Genomic DNA, 21,497 nt, shown 5'->3' on the forward strand with positions numbered 1-21,497 from the left:
AATCAACAGTAACACATTCATAGTACAGGACTTTTACACCCCACTTTCACCAATGGACAGATCATCCAAACAGAAAATAAATGAGGAAACACAAGCTTTAAATGATACATTAAACAAGATGGACTTAATTGATATTTATAGGACATTCCATCCAAAAACAACAGAATATACATTTTTCTCAAGTGCTCATGGAACATTCTCCAGGATAGATCATACCTTGGGTCACAAATCAAGCCTTGGTAAATTTAAGAAAATTGAAATTGGATCAAGTATCTTTTCCAACAAGAATGCTATAAGACTAGATATCAATTACAGGAAAAGATCTGTAAAAAATACAAATACATGGGGGCTAAACAATACACTACTTAATAACGAAGTGATCACTGAAGAAATCAAAGAGGAAATCATAAAATACCTAGAAACAAATGACAATGGAGACACAACGATCCAAAACCTATGGATGCAGCAAAAGCAGTTCTAAGAGGGAAGTTGATAGCAATACAATCCTACCTTAAGAAACAGGAAACATCTCAAATAAACAAACTAACCTTGCACCTAAAGCAATTAGAGAAAGAGAAACAAAAAAACCCCAAAGTTAGCAGAAGGAAAGAAATCATAAATATCACATCAGAAATAAATGAAAAAGAAATGAAGGAAACGATAGCAAAGATCAATAAAACTAAAAGGTGGTTCTTTGAAAGGATAAACAAAATTGATAAACCATTAGCCAGACTTATGAAGAAAAAAAGGGAGAAGACTCAAATCAATAGAATTAGAAATGAAAAAGGAGAAGTAACAACAGACACTGCAGAAATACAAAAGATCATGAGAGATTACTACAAGCAACTCTATGCCAATAAAATGGACAACCTGGAAGAAATGGACAAATTCTTAGAAATGCACAACCTGCCAAGACTGAATCAGGAAAAAATAGAAAATATAAACAGATCAATCATATGCACTGAAATTGAAACTGTGATTAAAAATCTTCCAACAAACAAAAGCCCAGGACCAGATGGCTTCACAGGCGAATTCTTTCAAACATTTAGAGAAGAGCTAACACTTATCATTTTCAAACTCTTCCAAAATATAGCAGAGGAGGGAACACTCCCAAACTCATTCTACGAGGCCACCATCACCCTGATACCAAAACCAGACAAGGATGTCACAAAGAAAGAAATATCACTGATGAACATAGATGCAAAAATCAACAAAATACTAGCAAACAGAATCCAACAGCACATTAAAAGGATCATACACCATGATCAAGTGGGGTTTATTCCAGGAATGCAAGGATTCTTCAGTATAGGCAAATCAATCAATGTGATACACCATATTAACAAGTTGAAGGAAAAAAACCATATGGTCATCTCAATAGATGCAGAGAAAGCTTTTGACAATGTTCAACACCAATTTATGATAAAAACCCTGCAGAAAGTAGGCATAGAGGGAACTTTCCTCAACATAAGAGGAAACATTGAGAACAAAAAACGGAGCTGGAGGAATACAAAGCTACAGTACAAAGCTACAGTAATCAAAACAGTATGGTAGTGGCACAAAAGCAGAAATATAGATCAATGGAACAGAATAGAAAGCCCAGAGATAAACCCACGCACATACGGTCACCTTATCTTTGATAAAGGAGGCAGGAATATACAGTGGAGAAAGGACAGCCTCTTCAGTAAGTGGTGCTGGGAAAACTGGACAGGTACATGTAAAAGTATGAGATTAGAACACTCCCTAACACCATACACAAAAATAAGCTCAAAATGGATTAAAGTCTTAAATGTAAGGCCAGAAACTATCAAACTCTTAGAGGAAAACATAGGCAGAACACTCTCTGACGTAAATCACAGCAAGATCCTTTTTGACCCATCTCCTAGAGAAATAGAAATAAAAACAAAAATAAAGAAATTGTACCTAATGAAACTTCAAAGCTTTTGCACAGCAAAGGAAACCATAAAAAAGACCAAATGACAACACTCAGAATGGGAGAAAATATTTGCAAATGAAACAACTGACAAAGGATTAATCTCCAAACGTTTTAAGCAGCTCATGCATCTCAATAACAAAAAAACAAACAACCCAATCCAAAAATGAGCAGAAGACCTAAATAGACATTTTTCCAAAGAAGATATACAGACTGCCAACAAACACATGAAAGAATGTTCAACATCATTAATCATTAGAGAAATGCAAATCAAAACTACAATGAGATATCATCTCATACCAGTCATAATAACCATCATCAAAAAATCTAGAAACAATAAATGCTGGAAAGAGTGTGGAGAAAAGGGAACCCTCTTGCACTGCTGGTGGGAATGTGAATTGGTACAGCCACTATTGAGAACAGTATGGAGGTTCCTTAAAAAACTGCAAATAGAACTACCATATGACCCAGCAATCCCATTACTGGGCATATACCCTGAGAAAATCATAATTCAAAAAGAGTCATGTACCAAAATGTTCATTGCAGCTCTATTTACAATAGCCAGGAGATGGAAACAACCTAAGTGTCCATCATCGGATGAATGGATAAAGATGTTGCACATATATACAATGGAACATTACTCAGCCATAAAAAGAAACGAAATTGAGTTATTTGTAGTGAGGTGGATGGACCTAGAGTATGTCATACAGAGTGAAGTAAGTCAGAAAGAGAAAGACAAATACAGTATGCTAACACATATATATGGAATTTAAGAAAAAAAAATGTCATGAAGAACCTAGAGGTAAGAAAGGAATAAAGACACAGACCTACTAGAGAATGGACTTCAGCATATGGGGAGGGGGAAGGGTAAGCTGTTAGAAAGTGAGAGAGTGGCATGGAAATATATACACTACCAAACGTAAAATAGATAGTTAATGGGAAGCAGCCACATAGCACAGGGAGATCAGCTCAGTGCTTTGTGACCACCTAGAGGGGTGGGATAGGGAGGGTGGGAGGGAGGGAGACGCAAGAGGGAAGAGATATGGGAACATATGTATATGTATAACTGATTCACTTTGTTACAGAGCAGAAACTAACACACCATTGTAAAGCAATTATACTCCAATAAAGATGTAAAAAAATTTTTTTAAAAAAATAAATAAAAATAAATAAGAAACAAAAAATACATATTTTTTTAAAATCCAAAAAAAAAAAAAAAACCTATTGAGAGTTGTCCTCTCATGGTAGTACACATGAAAGATTTAGTGTTGGGTTAAATCAACTCCTGGGGTTCTAAGGGAGCTAACCCGTTGCAAAGAATGATAGCCCAAGCCAAGGGCACCAGAGGAGTCACCTATACTGATACGGAAGAGAAACAGAATTAGAAAGGGAAGAATATTGAGCTTTAACTTTGTTGAACTTAAGTTTACCAACTGAAGGAGACTTTAACTTTGGATTTTAATTTCTTTCTGGGAATTTAATAATGGAAGCAGTACTTTCATTTTCAAAATTGGAGCTGAGGATATTCTAGTTCATAATGAATTTCTGGTATTTGAAGACTAGTAGTTGAGCATATTTTGATCTAGGAAATAGAAAAGAAAATGAATTTTTTGCTTAGGATATACTATGCTTGTAGAATTAAATAATTAATATTTCATTCTGACCAATTTCAGAGATCACTGGGGCCCATTGCTGAATTCCCCAGTTCACTGGTCCAGGGAGACACAAAGGAAAGTCTTTGGAGAAGTTTTATCCTCTCTTATCCCATCGGGCAAAAGCTTTTTTCCTCCACTTGAGGGAGAGTTGAAAATAAGGAACACTTACAGACCTTCTTTCCAACCCATTTCTTATTCCTCCCTGTGTTAGTTTGTTAATGCTGCCATACAAAGTACCACACACTGAGTGGCTTACAACAAAAGGAAGTTATTCTCTCTCAGTTCTGGAGGCTAGAATTCTGAAATCAAGGAGTTGGTAGGGTCATGCTCCCTTCTGAAGTCTGTAGAGAAGCATCCTTTCATTCTTCTTCCTAGCTTCTGGTGGCTGCTGGCAAACCTTGCTCTCTTGACTTGCAGCTGCACAGCTCTAGTCTCGACCTCAGCCTCCATCTTCACATGACCTTCTCTCTATGTATGCGTGTGTGTCTGTGTGTGTGTGTGTGTGTCTGTTACCAAATTTCGCTCTTCTTATAAGGACACTAGTCATTGGATTAGGGCATACCCTAAACCAGTATGACTTCATCTTAAATTGATCACATCTGCAAAACCCCTATTTCCAAATAAGATCACATTCACAGGAACTGGGGAGTGATGGGAGGGTTAAGAATTGAATGTATCTTTTTCTTGTGGGGGAGGCACAATTCAACCCACAACACTTCCAAAGCAAGGAGATGGTAATTGTGCTTCCTTAGATCTTGCCATTCGTTGATGAACATTTAATAGTGGACAGGTTCTTTTTGCCTTAAGGTTGGGGCTTAAAAATATACCATGCTCATTTATTTTCTGCATCCAGGTGTATATGGCTTTGTTTGGCTGAGAGGTATTTATACCTAATAGGTCTACCCACACAAGAGGGGGAATCTCTCTTCTCTGACTCAGTTACAACCTTTCCTGCAACTGGGTAGGTTATTCAGGTGGGGCCTACACTGTAGAATCAGCTGCCTTCGATTCCGAGGGAAGAGAATAGAAAGCATCACTTTAGCTTCAGATCTAAACTGCATTGTCCAACACAGATTACCAGAAACACCAGATTTAGAGGGATTAAAGCATGCATATCCAGTTTAATCAAGTTATACTTCATTCCCCGTTTAGGTTGTGATCCTGTGTATATTCTAGTACTCAATATGTAGTTGGTTTCTGCCTTATTTCTCTGGCATCTCTTCTCTAGAAACTCTAAGATAACAGGATGACCACCTGAAAATCTATTTCATGTGTACTTGATCAGCCCTACATACACAGGGATTAAGACTTCTAGAGAGGAAAGACAAGAGTTATGTTTGGAGAGTGTCTCATGTGGGTAGAGAGCTCACTTGAGTAAAGAGAACAAAATGAAACACACATATGTAAAATTAGATATAATATATATAATACACAGGTCTATTGTTTGTTATATACACAATACATATATATTACAAATACATTTATGTATACACATGACTAGGTAACACCAGGTAGTGATAAATGCTATGAAGAACAATAAATCAGAGAAAGACTATAGAGAATACTTAAGGAGTACCATTCAGAAAAAGTGAACAAGGAATGATTCATGGAGAAAGCGACATTTGAGCAGAGAGCTGAATACAATGAATTAACAGCCATGGTAAGATATTGAGGAAGACCATTCCAAACAGAGGAAATAACAAGCAAAAATGGCTGCAAGTGAGAACATACATAGATGCCTTATATGAAGGTCAGAGCAACCTGGGAGACATGAACAACGGGAAGAAGGGTTAGAAATGAGACCAGAGAGGGAATCAGGGTCTGGAGCATTTGGCCTTGTACAATCTGACGAGGACTTTCTACTCCATTCTAAATGTGATGATTACTGACATAGTTTGAAGAAAGAGGTGATATTCCATGTTTGAGGTTTTGAAGGCTTACCCTGGCACGATGTGGAGAAGAAAATGTAGGGAGGCAAGGGCAGAAGCAGGAAACCAAGTAGGTGACTGCTGCAATAGTCCAGATGGAGAGATGATCCTGAGAAGTCAGATTTAGAAGATATTTAAACATGCTTGCTGATGATCACATGTGGGATGAGAGACAGAGACAAGTCTCGGTTGACTCCAAGTACTGGATTTACCATTAAGTAAAAATCCTTGTGCATTATACTGGGTTGAATAGTGTCCCCCAACAATTCATGCCATCTGGAACTTCAGAAGATGCCCTTATTTGGAAATAGGGTCTTTGTAGATGCAACCAAGTTATGATGAGGTCACACTGGATTAGGATGGGCCCTAATCCAATGACATGTCCTTATAGAAGAGGGAATTTGGACACAGAGACATATACACAGAGAGGAGAAGGCAATGTGGAGATGAAGGCAGAGATTAGAGTGATGCAGCTGCAAGTCAAGAATTGCTGGCTACCATCAGAAGCTAGGAAGAAGCAAGGCAGGAGACTTCAGAGAGAGCATGACTCTGTTGACACCTTAATTTCATATTTCTAGCCTCCAGAACTGAGAGAGAATAACTTTCTGTTGTTTTAAACTATTCAGTTTATGGTAACTTGTTAAGGCAGTCCTAGAAAACTAGTATACTAATTAAGGTGAATACTGGTATTTTGTTTTAATTTGCATTCTTTGAGTGCTAAGAACATATTCCCATAAGACTGCTGAGCAGTAGTTCCTCTGTTTAGTTTTCTTTTCATATCCTTAGCCTTCTTACTGTTGGGTGTCTTTGTGTTTTCTTATTGATTTGTCTTAGATCTTTTAGAAGAGTTTTAACTCATTTACGTTTTCTACTAATAAGGTAGAGTAGGTATGGTAATCTTTTGCAATCTTTTCAGACATTCTCTTCTTTATTTAAGCACAGATTTACAAAAAAAAAAAAAAAAAGTGTGGCTATTTTGAAAAGGAATTTTAAAGAAATTTTTTCCAAAACCAGAATTGCTCATTTTACCTGCATGTTATTACAGTATTGGAATGTATATTTGCAAAGGTATTGCTTTCAGTAGAATAAACAAAAAATAAAAGATCACTATGAAATATGTATTCTTTAATACACTATACTTGCATATGAATTTTACCTCTTCATAGAAAAGCCAGGCTTTTCTGGTGCTTTTGTTCTATAGGAGGAAGAGGCAGAAAAGAAGAGCGAATGTAAAAATTACTGGCTTAGTATAATTACTGAATTTAAATTGAGAAAAATTTTTGAATAAACTCTGAATTTAATAAAATAAATATGAAGTTTTTAATGTGTAGTACATGGTATGCATTTTGAAGCTATCTCTTTTAAAAGTTGGTGTTTAGGGCTTCCCTGGTGGCGCAGTGGTTGAGAGTCTGCCTGCCGATATAGGGGACACGGGTTCGTGCCCCGGTCCGGGAAGATCCCACATGCTGCAGAGTGGCTAGGCCCGTGAGCCATAGGCCCGCGTACCGCAAAAAAAAAAAAAAAAAAGTTGGTGTTTAATCTTTTAAGTGTAAAGATCATATTTCTTGTTTTTTTTCTGATTCCCTACATTAAACTAGAACTGATTCCAACTACTTATTCATTCATCAAGTTTAACTTTTAAATATGTCTTTGTAAATATCCTTTGGTTTTTTTCTGCATGTGTATACTGTTTTTTCCAAATTAAGTATAATTTATACATGGATTGTTATAAAAGGCTACTTAAAAATGCATAATGTTGAGAAAGATTATCCAAAACTTAAAAATAAGGCATAAGTGTGCTTTCACCGTCATACCAAAGTATGGTCTAATCAGCCTGCTTAAGGGCATTTTAGAGATTGCAATTGTTTGTCTTACTTTTTACTGTTAATTGGACCCAGACTTTGCAAATTTAGATGCTATTTTGTCAAAGACTGTTAAGTTGCAATTTATTTTTGTCTGGCAGTGAATCAAATGATGTCTTTCTAGTAGAAAAGATAACCTTAAATGTTATGGTTTTATTATCCTGAGGAGTATTAATCAGTTTCTTAGTCCTTTGGGGCTGCTATAACAAAATACCACATCTGGGTACCTTATAAAGCAACAGAATTTATTTCTCGCAGTTCTGGAGGCTGAGATTCTGAGATCATGGTTGGGTGAGGATTCTCTTCTAGGTCATATGGCAGAAGGAGCTAGGGATCCGTCAGAAGTCCCTTTTTATAAAGCACTAATCCTACACATGAGGGTTCCACCTTCATGATCTAAGCACAGCCCAAAGCCACATACCATCACCTTTGGGAGTTGAGATTTCAACGTACAAATTTTGGGGGGGACACAAACATTCAGATGATAGCATTTAGTATTTAAAAATCTAACCTCACAATCTTTTTTTTTTCCAGTATTCTTTCTTCCATTGACCATATCTACTAGTCACTCCTTCCTTCTTTGGAACCAGATTTACCATTCTACTTGTTCCCTGATTAAGTAGTTAAATATCTTTAACATATGCTCACTCTTTATTTTTATGAGAGTTTTGTTTTTAACTCTTTGAGATTAATACTTTGACAAAAATGAGAACCCATAATAGTATATACTGTGGTTAAGCCCCAACTGCCCCCTCCATATAAATTTAGTACATACATGATGTATCTGGTATAATATATAATTAAATTTTAGAAAATTAGACTGTTGTAATGGCAGTAATTTGAAAATATTGTTAAAGAATTTTTATCTTAATTGACTCTTTGAAGACAGGTAGGGTAATTAGAGAATGAGAATAAAGTAGGTAGCAAGGGGGAGGCATTTAGACTTATCTATTCTTATAGGACATTTTACATGTTCTCAATACTTGTAGGGGAGAAAAACTTGCCACCCCAAAATGACGCTTTGGCATGCAGATTATTTTGAGCTGAAAACAATCAAGGCTCAAAGGACTCATAAAAAACTTTGATCTTCTCCCTAATGGCCTAAAAGAATGTCAACAGAGGACATATTCCAGGAAGGGAGCTATCACCGTAGATAACTATAGTATGAACTAAGTGTGTAGACAGGAAGAAACCTAACAAAGTTTGCTTGTTAAAACTCTTTTCTGTGCCCAATTGTCTCTTTGTAACCCAACAAACATTTGTTTAACAAACATTTGTTTACCAAACATTTGCTTTTCCATTTTCATGTGAATTTCCCTCCTCCCCTTTGAAGTCCAAATCACTACCCCCAACATCCTCTTTTGTCTTTAGCTGAAGATGGTATTTAAGGTGAAGGTTTCAGTCATTTTGGTGAGTTACACAGTTTTCCCGGGTCTCTCCTATGTATACATGTTATGAAAATTTTGTTTGATTTTCTCCTATTAATCTGTCTCATGTCAATTTAATTATTAGACCAGCTAGAAGAACCAGAAGGGTAGAGGAAAATTTCTCCTTCCCCAACAGTTGGCAATGAGGATGGGCTACAACTTTACTGACTGAATACTACTCTTGCCAAGACTGCTGCAGTTAAGAGCTTAGGGGAGTTTGTCATAAGGGTAAGAGGGTCGTAAAAAATATTTAAAAAGGGACTTCCCTGGCAGTCCGGTCCAGTGGTTGGGACTCCGCTGTAGGGAGCCTGGGTTCAATCCCTGGTCAGGGAACTAAGATCCCACATGCCACAGTGTGGCCAAAAAAAAAAGGTAAGTGATCTTGGTCCATAAGGGGTCTTTGTTCTCCCAAACGCTATTGTTTTACTAGTGATGTAACAAAAAGTTTTTACCCTCTTTGACAATTTTGGGGAGCAAACTTTCTGGATCTTGTGAAGGCTGTACCCTTTGCACTCTCCTGTGGGGACACCTTTTTTTTCTTACTGGTTTCAGTCACTGTTAAGACTCTATTCATCAATGGCCGGACAATGGATCCTTCAAATTGGAAAATCTTCTTAATTGGTAAATTTTCTAGAGAACTCTCATCATAAACAGCTGTTTTATTGGTACGTACAGAAGGATCAAATTATAAGGTGGATACAAAGAAATATAACCTGTGGTGCTCCAAGGACAAAGGACAAAGGACAATGCTGCTTGAAAAAGTTTCAGCGTCACACTCCCTACCAGACTCTTAATCGCCCTCCCCACCATGTTGCAATGGTTACGAAATTCCTGAGCCCACCGGGACGACGCCCACCTGGGTGACGGGATCTGTCCCAAATACGGAAAGGCATATGCCCTGTCCCACTCCCACCCTATAGAAGGAAGGTATATGTGCCTCAACAAATCAGTAAACGAAATTTTCACCTCGGACCATTCCTTTGTTTTCTGGCTATAAAAACTGATCAATAGCACATGTTCGGGCTCGACTCTCCCAGACTACTAGGAAGTCGGCCAGCTGTTTGGGCAGCGACCCTTCCCTCTAATAAATTCTATCTTCTTTACATTCTGCCTTGTGTCTGGAAATTCTTTTCCAACCTGCGTTTGGACCACAGCATAACCCTTAACCTTAAACCCTTAGTTAAAAAAAAAAATGGTTTGGGAAGCTTTATTAAATTTGTGACCTCAGCTTCCCCTTATGCTAATAAAAACAAATGCTAATAGAAAACATTGTGTTAATTAACAAAAGAATGGAAAAAAGCCAAGGGAAAACTCAAGGGACTGTTCCAAACAAGGTAAAACTTTTTAAAGTGTTAATAAGAAATAAGGTAAATAAAACAAATATTGAAAGTGTTGCAGGAAGGGGAACCCCTTCCAGGGCCCAAGAATGGACTCCTGTCTAATCTCAGAAATGAATTGTACAAGGAGATACATATGCTGAAAAAGCAAGAGACTTTATTGGGAAGGGGCGCCGGGGTGGAGAGCAGTAGGGTAAGGGAACCCAGGAGAACTGCAATGCCACATGGCTTGCAGTCTCAGATTCTATGGTAATGAGGTTAGTTTCTGGGTTGTCTCTGGCCAGTCATTCTGACTCAGGGTCCTTCCTGGTGGTGCACGTATCGCTCAGCCAAGATAGATTCCAGCAAGAAGGAGTCAGGGAGGTTGGTAGGATGTATGGACTGGCGTCTCCTCTCTCCTTTTGACCTTTCCCGAATTCTTCTGTTTGGTAGTAAGCTTGTCAGTTCTGAGTTCCTTACCGGGACTTTCTGTTGTAAGATAACTCATGCAAGTGGTTTCTATCATGCCTGACTGGCGCAGGCGGTTTCAGTCAGTGGTTCCCCTAACAAAAATGGTGAAGTAAAGAGAAATCAGATAGGGAAGAATCATGGGACTCAACCCAGTAGGATGGAACCATCTTTAGATGGTTATTAAGAAATGGGATAAATAAAATAGAAAGTGATATGATTAAAACAAAGATTTTAATTCAGCACCACCTAAGGTTGGATGGGCCAAAGGGACCCGTTATTGGTCCCCCCCAGTATTAAAGAGCTCCAAATAAGTCTGTTTTATTTATCCCAGTTTGGAGAAATTTAAAAGACTGGAAGAAAAAAAATCACACTGAGAAACCTGACCAGCAATTTCTTGGGCCAACAGTTAGGCTGATTAATCAAGTTAAAGGTTAATAAAAGGGTCTGGGTTCCCTGGCTTATCCCCTCAGTTGGGACCTAAAGCCTTTTATATAGAAATGGATTAAATGGCTGGGAAGTAGAAAGAAAAAGTTTCTGGGACTCTCTGTAAGAGTGAGACTTATGGGTCTTAATGGACGCTATGGTTAAAGGTATAAGAGTTAATAAAATTGAGATGAAAATTTATAAGAAAATTGTTGTATTTGAATGGGTTATAGATAAGATGGTTTCATGTCCTTTTGCCTGATTGTAATGTGGGGATGGACATTGTGTCTCACTGGGGAATGCTTCCCCAGCCTAGTATTGTAAGACAGCAGTATAAATCCATCCTTCAGGCAATGTTAATTGAACATGCTTATAAGAAACCAATAGGATTGCCTGAGACCACACCGTGTGAGATGAACACTGGGCACTGATATTCTGGGTCTAATAGAAGCAATAATAGAGGATTTTTGCCCCTAGAGTGAATTGGTATGGGTTGAATTGTGTACTCTGAAAGAGTACACAATTTATTAAATACCACGTAAAGACTTTTTTTTTTAAAACATCTTTATTGGAGTATAATTGCTTTACAATGGTGTGTTAGTTTCTGCTTTATAACAAAGTGAATCAGCTATACATATACATATATCCCTATATCTCTTCCCTCTTGCATCTCCCTCCCACCCTCCCTATCCCACTCCTCTAGGTGGTCACAAAGCACCAAGCACCGAGCTGCTCTCCCTGTGCTATACGGTTGCTTCCCACTAGCTATCTATTTTACATTTGGTAGTATATATAAGTCCATGCCACTCTCTCAGACTTTTTAAAGCCTGATTCATTGAACCCTGAAGTTCTAGAACATAGAAATTTTTTGATTTCCATTTTAGTTAGAAATCTTCTCCCTGATATAAGAAGGCACATTTAAAAATATATATAGTTTGGATGGGCAGATCAGCCTTTTGATATCATTTAGGTGGCAGCCCAGTCCTCTGGGAAATTGAAAGCAACTGTCTTTGTCTTGCAAATCTCTACAAAATCATACTGTAAATATAGCCCACAATGGCCTGAGAGTAAGCCTGGTTTACTCAACAGGGCAAAACCTGAAATCAAAAGAAAGAAAAAGAGAGAAAGAGGTCTTTTAAAAGTACAAACTGCTGGAAAGGCTCCCTTGACCAAAATCTAATTCACAGCCTTCTTAAGGATTTATCAAGGAAAAATACAAATCTTAAAAATCTTTTTCACAAATAGTAAAAATGGCTTAGCCAGCTGAGCAAATAAACTTTGCTTACTCCAATAGTTATTTACAAACTAGTGAGTTTTGTATTTTACCTGGTTCATGACTAAAGTTTTAAAATGAAAGCTGTGAGATCTCTGGCTGTGTCTATCTCTATGTGTGTACATTATAGATATGGTATTTTTCTACCTCCAAATAATATTATCAAAATTAATTTGTAAAGGAGCTCTATTTAATTGGCTTAATAGAACATACTTATGAATTAAATATTGGTAAATGTAGTAGAAACTAACCCAAATGTTTTTCAAGTTCATTAGATCTAGAATTAACCTTTAGTAAATAAAAGTAAAATTAAGCTATTGGTTTAATTAAAATAGGCATGTCTTTAGAGTTATCATCATTAAATGTAAAACTTATATTCTACCCAGTTTGACCACAAGTCAAATAAGTTCATGTTATCTCTGCTACAAAACTTGTCAGCCAAAAAAAAAACTTGTTACGATGAAATTTCCGTAAGTAATTATATAAATGTAAATGGGAAAAGGGATTTTAGGTTAACTCTCTAAGAATAATTATGCTTTATGATATGTCACCTTAAAAATAGTTTCCCCAAATCTTTTTGGTAACTTGAAATTTAGAGTTTTGCTAAGTTAATTTAAATGATGAGAATTTATTAAATGTCTAGATTATTTCCAAATAAGATAAAATACTGAAACATTAATTGCTAAACAATTCTAAGTTCACCTATTTTTGTCTTATTACAGAAAAACTAAAGATATGTAGGTTTATTAGTAAATGTGTCTTGTACCACATTGAAAAAACATAGTTATACTATGAGAAAATGTACACGTCTAGAAATTATGAAATGTATTCATGTTTGCCAGTCATAAAAAATACTGGTATAAAAAACAGTTAACAATTGCAAAGTTTTAGATTTCACTAAAAACTAAGGTTTCTAAAGGTTAAAAATTCTAATTAATACAAGTCATTGAAACTACTAAAACTAACAAGGAAATGTCTTTGTATGCAAGGAAATTTTTTTAAACTGTATAAGGAATCAAAATGCATTTTGTTAAGGAAAAGAAAGTTTGTTCTAAAGAGAGAGAGAGAAAGGGAAAGCATAGGATAAAATCTGAATGTAAAAAGGAAGTCATAGAAGTTTTGTGGAAAATAAACCCTGAGAAAAAGAGTTTTGTGCATGGTCAGGACTGGCTAAGATTAGAATAAATTTAATTGAGTAAATGAATTTTAATGTTAAAAGTATACTGGTGCAAAACTAGAATTTTATTTTCTCTATCTGTCAAGAGGACAAAGTTTTCTTGGAATATTGATTTACTTTTGATAACAGATTGTAAAACTTTCTTTACCTTTTAAGTAACCTGCTGTATAATAACTTTCTGCATTTGCCTTTGAAATCTTCTATTGTCACTTTGGTTAAGTGAATAAGTATTGTTTCACAGTGAACTGTGGTTCTATTTGACAAAGTATTTTAAAACCTTCTGATATCATTGACAAACCCCCAAATCAAATTCTAAATGAAGTGTTTTTTAGCTCTTGTTAACTTTGGGATGTTCAGAGGGCCCCTTAAACATCTCAAACATCTTAAACATCTCAAAGTCTAAACTAATTAGGCTTATTTGGTATGTAAAATTACACGGGAAACATTGTCAAATGAGAGATGATAAAACTTCTTAGGTTTTATTGGGTGTGTAAATATTATTTATATCAATGTTCTAGAAATTATATGAAATTCCTAAAATCTGGATATGTTCCTGGTATAATTTTATCAGTCATAAATCTAGTTATTATCTTAAAGTGTTGTGTGTCACAGAATTAACCAAATTTCTTTGTCAATTTAATTGTAATCAGACCTTTAACCATGCCATTTTAAGTCTTTTGTCATTTTAGACAGTTATTCTTTGACCCTTTGGAAAAAATGCTTCTTCTTGAAGAAGATTCATAGAAAGGACTTTATGACATCAAGCTTTCTGATAACGTTTAGTTTATACTACTGAACTGGGTTAGAAATTACAGAACTCAAATGGAAAACCTGATGGTTTCATAAAACTCCTAACAGAAGATCAAGCTCAACAACAATTAATTACATGGAACTGAATGAACTGATAAATATGATTATATTTTTTACGACTTTTTGTCTGAAATGTTACCAGCTTTTTATTTTATTTTCCAGATATAAGGAAACTTTTCCTCTTATGCCAACTGTGACTTCAGTCATTTGGTAAATTTTATCTTTGTAAGAAGAATTGAAATATTTATCTTTTTCTCCCTACCTGATTCCTCCAGGATTTTGAAACTTGGTGAGTATTCTTATTTTCATGGCAATATCATTATTTACATAAGTTCACTAAGCATCTGTTCTCCTTATAACAGGACATACTTGGAAATATTGATTATATTACCATGGCTTTGACTGGAATGCCATATTTGAGAATATGCACAGAATCAGATATGACCGGACAACTTTAAGAAACTAATATTGACTCTACGGAGCCCTAAAGCCCTTTGAGAAAGCGGCCTGGTGGTACCTTGCTTACAGATTACTCAGAAACCTTACCAGGTGAATAAGGGAGGTAACTTTCTGGCAAATGCAGGGACTTCAGCATATTTTGGGGACCCCAAGAAGAGGAATTCACCCAAATCTATAGGTATTACAAATGAGTCTGATGGCAAGTTATTGGTGTGGCTTCCTGGCCTCAAGAGGCATTTAAAAGTTCAATTTGAGATTATTTATGAAAAGTACCAACAAAGCAGATTTAAGAAAATATATGGTCAATTGCTATTCTTGCTGGACTAATGGAAATAGACCACATTTAATGAAACTAAACTTATTTTGGAAATAAATTAGTCTTAATTTGGCTATCTTTGATAACATTGATAGTCAAATTGAAGGTAATTTTTAAAAAGAAAGAATATTTTTTTGCTTCAGCAGAAACTATAGTACACAGTTGTGGATACTAGGTTCTTGTTCTGTTAATCATCTTTGAAGTTTTGTTTTTCCACCTGTAAATTGGACTGGATACTGAATTCTTCTAGTTTCCTCAAATATTTGGCTACAGCTCTCCAAACTAATGTTTCCAATTTTCTCTCACTTTTCACTTGGAATTACTGAGGATTAAAGCTGCTGTTTTCCTGAAGATCTGCAAAATTAAGCTGAACGCCTTCATATAAACTTAAGAGAGATCACCAAAATAGCCCATGTTTAGACAATTCTCATGCCTGTTGCTGTGTAAGTCACTCAGAAAGTTTGACTGAATAGTCAATGACATCATCAGAGACATTTTGTTGCCGAGATATCGGCTTTCCTGTGCACCCATGCCAAACAAATATGGAGACAGAGGTTTTGGAGGAAGAGAGAGATGGCTTTATTTTTCTGCCAGGCAGAAGGGAAGACACAGCAGGCTAGCGCCTCAAGAACTGTGTCCCCCACCTCCTTCAGTAATCGGAGAAGATTTTATATGTGGGGTTCACAGTCCGGGGTATATGATAAGAATCAAAGTAGTGAAGGTCTTGCATTCTTCTTCTTCCTGCATTATTTCAAAATAGTCACAGCTGGCGTCAGACAGCCCAGCAATTGGGTCCTTTTGTCTCTGGGTATCGGCCTGGGACCTTTTTTCTGAAATGCAAATGTTTCGGGGGGTGATTTGCTACAGGGAGTGCAGGATGTAATTCACATAGTTTTAAAGAGTAATAGGTTAGCTTTGTGAAGTACAAATCTAGTTAACAGACACTACAGATTAGTAACAGTTAAAAAAAGAAACTAGGAGTGATTAACTCTTTCAGGCCAGGTTATGTTTCTTCTCTAGCCTGTTTGTTCACTGTTCCTTTTATTTTCCTTGTTCTCAGGAGAGGGAAGACTTTATTTCTATTTTTGCTGCAACAATTCCAAAGTGCAAAAGATGCTTTGACCTTGACATCTAGAAATCTTCTTGACTGACTGGCCCCTAGGCTCAGAAACTGGTTTGTAATTTGCTCCAATCACTAACCTTTCTTTTTCTTTTGTATCCATTAGAAATGTCTCTTACAAAATACATAACTGCTTGCACCTTATAGGCCTAACTTTGAGAGCCCACCTGCATCACCACCTACTGAAATAAGTAACTGAACTGATCTATTGTTAGTACTAAGAGACTGGTTTAATGAGATGGAACAGTCTATCAACTCATCTTCTGGACTGTGAAACTTCTTAAAAGAAGTTTCAAAGGCAAGACTGTAGGGGAACAAACCTTGACATCCCAAAATGTCTCTTTGGCATGCAGATTATTTTGAGCCAAAACCAATCAAAGCCCCAAACCTCAGGAAGATACTTTGACCTTCCCTGTAACTGCCTAAAAGAATATAAATAGAGGACCTATTCCAGGAAGGAAGCTATTACCATAATAGTTAGTATGAACTAGGTATGTATGTGGAAGAACCTAGCAAAGTCTGTTAAAATTCCACTGTGACCCACTGTCTCTGCATAACAAAGCAAACAGCTGTTTATCAAACATTTGCTTTTCCATTTCCATGTGAATTGCCCTCCTGCAATTTGAGGTCCAAATCATTAACCCCAACATCCCTTTTTTGTCCTTAGCTGAAGATGGTATTGAGGGTGAAGGTTTCTGTCATTTTGGTAAGTTACTTAGATTTCCTGGGTCACTCCTAAGTATACATGTTATTAGATTTTTGTTTGATTTTCTCCTGTTAGTCTATCTCATGTCATTTAATTCTTAGACCATCCAGACAAACCTAGAAGGGTAGAGAGAAATTTCTTCCTCCCTGACTATACTTTCAGAGATTTGATCCCACTAGCTCTTTTCTCTACATAGTTATCTCAGAGCTTCTGGTGTTTGTTTCCTTGATGTGAATGTATTCCAAGCATAACTCTTACCTTTTTCGCTCATAGACACTATCGATGGTTACAAATATTAACTCCAAATTATGAGGTAAGTACTCTTTTTAACATACTTGTTTTACAAATAGATATGAAAAGTTAAGTAACTCACTGCAGCCATCAAACTAGTAATTGAGAAGCAGAGATTTGAACGCAGGCTGGTTGAGGCCAGAATTTCACCTACTCAATCTCACTCAAGCCTAGCTGACTCTCCATTGTGGCTTTGGAAATAGCACTTACTCGCTTGGCTGCCAGGAGGGACAATTGAGGTCCAGGAGTTTCAAGCATTTTGCCCAAAGGTAACTAGCCAACTAGTAGTAATTGGGATTATTTTGCTACTTCACAATAAAAAAAAAGTCAAGGAAAAAAGAAAAGCTAGGATATACAAAGGGAGTAAGGTATTGTGAAAACTGAGCAAAAACAGGAAGAGAGGAAATTAGAGGGAAAATGTTAACAAAGGTGAGTTTGCATATTGAAACTTGCCTGAGGTAGAATTGACTGAATTGTGCATAAATAAAGGTAGAGGAAAAGACTAAATACAGAGATAAGGCTGAGGGGAAAAAGCAAAATTGTGTAAGCGCCTTTCTCTTAGTTCTCTGGGGTGGATGGATATTGTGTGACAAACTTAACCCAGCACAGCTGAGTTATTGTCTACAGAAGCTGCAGAGCAAAGACTAGAGAAAAGTCAGCAGTGAGTGTCAGTGATAAAATGTTGCCTGCTATATCAGTAGACAGAAGATGTTGCAGCCATCAAGCCATTACATTGTAGTGCTGCCCACCACCCACATGGTGAGCCCTGAGGAAACTCAGGATGGGAACAGGATGACTGCCATCAAGTAGTCAGGCACTGCAGCCACCCCCAAAGATGCACCCTGAGGAGACTTAGGATAGGAAAACACAGGATACTGACCCCAGATAACTGAGGTGTATATCAAAGGAATGATTTCAGTGAGCCCAGACTCTTGCATCTTCCCATATACATAAAAGTGCTTGATTCCTTAACTTGAGATGTCTGGTTTTCTTTAATTAACAGTAATCTTTTGATGTTCTGACTACCTGGTCTTCATTACAAAAACTCCTAAATACCCTGGCTCCCACCTTACCTCTTCAGAACAGTCTCTCAGAGGTAAGAGAGAGCTTAAAAAACCGCCTTTCTTTTTACCTCTCCCTTAGCTGCCTGAAGAATTTAGATAAAGGTCCTGTTCCCAGAATAGAGATAGCACCAGAGATATCTGCAATTAATATGGACTAAGTGTGGTGGGAGGGAAACTTCACAGGGTCTAGAGCTTTATCACAGTGCACTCGGAATCCCATTATCTCTGGATGATCCAGTAAACATTTGTTTACCAAACATTTGCTTTTCTATCTTCTTGTAAATTGCCTTCCTCCCCTTTGAGGTCCAAACCACTATCCCCAACACCCTCTTTTTTCTTTAGCTGAAGATGGTATTCAAGGTGAGGATTTCGGCCATTTTCGCAAGTTTCTCAGTTTTCCTGGGTCTCTCCAATGTATACATGCTATTAAACTTCTGTTTGATATTCTCCTGTTAACCTGTCTCAAGTCAATTTAATTCTTAGACCAGTCAGAAGAACCTAGAAGGATAGAGGAAAATTTCTTCCCCTGCAACAGTTGAAACTAGGTAAAGGGTATGCAGGCATTCAATATATTATTCTTCAACTTTTCTGTAAGCTTGACTTTTTTTAATACAAATAGAAAAATAAAAAACAGTATATTGAGTAGGAAATACTACTTTAAGTTCTGCATTATGCTCTATATCCAGAATTATAGTCTTGAATGTTATTGTTTTTAGATCAGTGATTATTCCATAATATTATCTTATTTATAAACAGTTCCTCATGTTGAAATATTCTTTACAATTTTGATAATAGCTATTTTTAATGTAACATATATATTATATGTTACGAATTTTACATTTATTATCATTATCCCCATAACAATCCTGAAAGGTAAATGTTATTTTTTCAATTTTTCAGATAAGAAAAGAAAGGCTCAAACATGTTATTATTGCCATTGGTCACATGCAACTATAAATGTTGGTGCTGTGATTTATGCCCAAGTGTGTCAGAATTCAAACTCTATGCTCTTTCATTCTATCACCTGCTTCCAGTGCTAAGAGATTTGTTCGTTGATGGGTGGGCAGTGGTCCTTTGGGGGAGAGCCATTTATGCCAATTAAAACTTATTAAAATGATACTCATGCAAAATGAGGAAACTAAATGAATTCTGTTGCTTTATCAGTTTCTCAAAGTTGTCAAAGTATGCATCCCTCTCCAAAAATCTTCAAAATGTGGGTTCATTGTCTTATTCAGGTGGTTTATCATAAGCAAGAGTTAATCGGGACTTCTCTGGTGGTCCAGTGGTAAAGAATCCACCTTACAAAGTAGGGGACTCAGGCTTGATCCCTGGTCAGGGAACTAAGATCCCACATGCCGTGGGGCAACTAAGCCCATGTACCACAACTACTGAACTCTGCACCTCAATGAGATAGGCTGAGTGTCACAAATTACAGATACCACATGCCCTGGAGCCTGCACGGCACAATTAGAGAGAGAAAACTTACACACCACAACTAGAGAGAAGCCTGTGCACCACGACAAAGATACCATGTGCCACAACTAAGACCCGATGCAGCCAAAAATAAATAAAATAAATAATAAACCTTAAAAAATAAAAAAAAATTAAAAAGCCAGTGCTTTCTAAAAAAAAAAAGGAGTTAATGTATCAACTGCATGTTTGACAGCACTATTTTAAAACATACTGGCATTTGGCTGTTACTTCAAGTTCCCAAATTTTTCCATTTTAAAGTATTCATATTCTTATCAATAAGTGGCACTTTCTTCCTGTAAGGCAAAGCATCAGTCATTCATGCAACAAATATTTATTGAGTACTTCATGAGTGCTTAGCATACCATGTATGCATTTTACTGGAAACCCTATTGCAAACTTAACCACATTTTGCTTCTGTTGAACATAGTAACATTACATGATTTTTTTCCCACATGATTTTAAAGTTTTTTGACATTAGCAAAACTATTATAGAATATTTAGTGGACTATATTTTTCTTTTTTAAAATTGAAGTATAGTTGATTTACAATATTATATTAGCTTCAGGTGTAAAACATAGTGATTCAATATTTTTATATAATATATTCCATTTAAAGTTATTATAAAATTTTGGTTATATTCCCTGTTCTGTGCATTACACCTTTGTATTTTATTTATTTTATATCTAATAGTTTGTACCTCTTAATCCTCTTCCCTTATCTTGCCCCTCCCCCCAAGCCTTCCCCCTACTGGTAACCAATAGTTTGTTCTCTGTATCTGTGAGTTTGTTTCTGTTTTGTTATACTCATTTGTTTTATTTTTTAGATTCTAAAAATTAGTGAAAATATACAGTATTTGTCTTTCTCTGTCTGACTTACTTCATTAAGCACAATACCCTCAAGTCCATCCATGTTGTTATAAATGGCAAAATTTCATTCTTTTTTTATGGCTGAGCAATACACACAGATATATATATACCACCTCTTCTTTATCCATTCATCTGTTGATGGACACTTAGGTTGGTTTCACATTTTGGCTATTGTAAGTAATGCTACTGTGAACATTAGGGTGTATATATCTTTAGGAATTAGTGAGTTTTTGTTGTTGCTGTTGTTTTTCAGACATATACCCAGTAGTAGAATTGCTGAATCATATGGTAGTTCTATTTTTAAGTTTTGAGGAACCTTTATAATGTTTTCCATAGTGGCCATACCAATTTACATTCCCACCAAGAGTGAACTAGGGTTCCCTTTTCTCCAAATCCTAGTCAACATTTGTTATTGTGGTTTTTTCTATGATAGCCATTCTGACAGATATGAAGTAATATGTAATTGTAGTTTTGATTTGAAGTTCCCTGATGATTAGCGACACGGAGCATCTTCTCCTGTGCCTGTTTGCCATCTGTATGTCTCTTTGGAAAAATGTCTATTCCCATCTTGTGCCCATTTTATAATCAGGTTGCTTGTTTTCCATATTGAGACATAATAAATCCTTTATCAGACATATCATTTGCAAATATCTTCTTCCATTCAGTAAGTTGTCTTTTTGTTTCGTTAATAGTTTCCTTTACTGTGCAAAAGCTTTTAATTTAATTAGGTCACATTTGTTTATTTTGGCTTTTGTTTCTCTTGTCTGAGGAGACACATTCCCCCAAAACTATTGCCAGGAATTATGCCAACGAGTGTATTGCCTAGGTTTTCTTCTAGGAGTTTTATGGTTTCCAGCCTTACATTTAGGTCTTTAATTCATTTTTAGTTTTTTTATTTTAATATGGTATGAAAAAACGTTTTACTTTTTT

The sequence above is a fragment of the Grampus griseus genome, assembly GCF_964374135.1.
Source record: "Grampus griseus genome assembly, chromosome: 11".
NCBI classification, from domain to species: Eukaryota; Metazoa; Chordata; class Mammalia; order Artiodactyla; family Delphinidae; genus Grampus; species Grampus griseus.